Raw genomic sequence first — 3,008 nt, forward strand, 5'->3', positions numbered from 1 at the left:
ATTTCTGTGCTTGCCTGGAGTCTCCAGTATAAACTATTGTGTAGGATCATCCTATCTTTAAACTACTGTCTCCATTAAGTGAAGTGTACGTTTCTTAACACACTGAATAATCACGTTTCCTTGCCTGTATATAACTTACTTTTAAGTTATGGTTATAGTAATAGTATTGTCATCATTCCTGTAAACATGCAGTTGTAGTCTTAACATTTGGACAGGCATGCAAATACACATGCATATTCACTGCAAATATTTCATTTAATTCATAGGTACTATAATACATATTTCAGTATATATTTCCTTATTTTTCCTTTTTCTTATGCTTCATTACCAATAGTTTTCTTTTGTTATTTTAAATTAAAGAACAATATTTATTACCATGCACTGAAAGCCATTTACATTCATTTACTAACTTTTATTTTCTTTTCATAATATATTTAGGTACTTTTAAACAATGGTTCTGTTTGAAGAATAGTAATGTATCCTCAATTTCATACTTCTTAAAACCTAATAAGAATAGAGGGTGTATCAGATATTAAACTGATAAGAACAAATACTATACTTGATCTTAGCCAAAAGAGCAAGAGCGATGAGTGCAGCCTTGCCAGGCCACAGAAGAAAACAATGCAGCCAGCCCTGTTGAGACCTGATAGTGCTAGAGTTAGGTATATGTGGAAGAGGTCCTCTACTATCAGTGGACTGGTGGAGGGGGGAGCATAGGGTGATACAAGGGATGGATAGAGGGACTGGAAAGGAGATGAGAGAGTGAAATAAAGCTGGGATAAAAAGTGAAATTTGTAATAAGTAATAAATAAATAAAAATTAAAAAATCTAATAAGGATCCCTACTATGTTACAGTTTTCATAGAAAATAACACTACTTGAGAATAGATAAGTTTCAGAATTCGGAACATATGAGTCGCATAAAGAGTTCTACAATAGACGCAAAAGATTGTCATTTCTGCAGTGTATTTTTCAGTTCCAAAAACTCTTTGTGAATAAAGATGATAGCCATTTTCACTAAGGAGTATAACACTCAAATATCAAATCTCATAGAAATAGATTGGTATATAACCAGAGAATATGCTGAACAATCAAAACAAGTTCTTACTAGAAATTTGTTTCCTTTTTCTTCCTTTTGTCAATTTTTCAATTGCAGGTCTTTTTATGAAGAAAGATACTAGTTTTGAAGTATTAAAGTATTCAGAGTTAGTCTATTTGATTGGAAGATAAATGAATTTAAAACAAAATTTTACTAATGATACATTCATTACTTATCAAAGTTAGAATTTATTCAATTATTTTAATGATTGTATGCACTTTGCTTTTGAGTGAAATATACTAATATATATTTACATTTTATTAATTCTGTATCCCAGCTGTATCCTGCTCCCTCATTCCCTCCCAAGCCCTTCCTCCCACATCTCCTCCCTGCCCCTCTCCAAGTCCACTGATTGGGAAGGACCTCCTCCCCTTTCATCTGACCCTGTTTTATCAGATATCTTCAAGACTGGATGCAAAGTCCTCCTCTGTGGTCAAGCAGGACTGCTCCTCCCTTGGGGGGGGGGGGGGAGGTCAAACAGCTTGCCATTGAGGTTCTGTCAGGAATAGACCCTGTTCCCCTTACTATGGGAAATCAGTTGGTTACTGAGCTAGCACGGGCTTCATCTGAGCAGTGGTTCTAGGTTATACCCATACATGATCCTCAGTGGAGTGTCAGACTCAGAAAAGACCCCTGTGTCAAGCTATATTTGGTCCTAGTGGAGCTCCTATCCTTTCCACGTCATACAAACTCCCCCTTCTTTCACATGGTTCCCTGTACTCTGCCGAGGGTTTGGTTTTGAGTTTTAGTCTCTGCTTTGATACACTGCTAGGTAGAGTATTTCAGTGGCCCTCTGTGGTAGGCTCCTGTCCTGTTACTTGTTTTCTCCTACATGCAATGCACTTCCAATTTGTATTTCTAAGTGAGGATTGATCTCTTACCCCAGGACCTCTTTCTTGCTTATCTTCTTTAGGTGTATAGATTTCATTAGGTTTATCATATCTTTTAGGATTATATGAGAGAGTATATACCATGTGTGTCTTTCTCCTTCTGGGATAGCTCACTCAGAATGATCTTTTTTAGATCCCACCATTTGCCTGCAAATTTCATGATTTCCTCGTTTTTTTTTTTTTCTTTTTTTTAAAGATTTATTTATTTTATGTATATGAGTGTTCTATCTGCATTTACACCTGCCAGAGGAGGGAATCAGTTCACATTATAGATGGTTGTGAGCCACCATGTGGTTGCTGGGAATTGAACTCATGACCTTTGGAAGAGCAGACAGTGCTCTTAACCACTGAGCCATCTCTCCAGCCCTATTTCCTCGTTTTTAATTGGTAAGTAGTGTTCCATTGTGTAAAAATACCACAATTTCTGTATCCATTCCGCCTTTGAGGGACATCTGGGTTGTTCCCAGATTCTGGCTATTACAAACAAAGCTGCTACAAACATGGTTGAGCAAATGTCCTTGATGTGTACTTGAACAAATTTTGGGTTTATGCCTAGGAGTGGTATAGCTGGGTCTTGAGGAAGCACTATTCCTAATTGTCTGAGGAATTGCCAGATCGACTTCCAAAGTGGTTGTACCAGTTTACATTTCCACCAGCAACAGAGGAGGGTTCCCCTTTCTCCACAACCTCTCCAGCATGTGTTGTCACTTGAGTTTTTGATCTTAGCCATTCTGGTAGGTGTCAGGTGAAATCTCAGGGCTGTTTTGATTTGCATCTCTCTGATAGCTAAAGACGTTGAGCATCTCTTTAAGTGTTTCTCTGCCATTCTGTATTCCTCTACTGAGAATTCTGTTTACCTTTGTACCCTATTTTTTAATCAGATTGCTTGACTTGCTGCTTTTTAATTTCTTTAGTTCCTTATATATTCTGGATCTCAGCCCTCTGTCTATCATATATAGGGTTGGTGAAGATCCTTTCCCAGTCTGTAGGCTGTCATTTTGTTTTGATGACTATGTCCTT

At 37.3% G+C, this 3,008-nt stretch overlaps 1 pseudogene; it reads right to left on the reverse strand.

Annotated features, from left to right (window-relative positions):
- Nucleotides 1–450: 450 nt before the first annotated feature.
- Nucleotides 451–588, reverse strand: LOC132653359 (U2 spliceosomal RNA; annotated as a pseudogene).
- Nucleotides 589–3,008: the final 2,420 nt, after the last annotated feature.

The sequence above is a fragment of the Meriones unguiculatus genome, chromosome 3 (genome assembly GCF_030254825.1).
Source record: "Meriones unguiculatus strain TT.TT164.6M chromosome 3, Bangor_MerUng_6.1, whole genome shotgun sequence".
Taxonomy (NCBI): Eukaryota; Metazoa; Chordata; class Mammalia; order Rodentia; family Muridae; genus Meriones; species Meriones unguiculatus.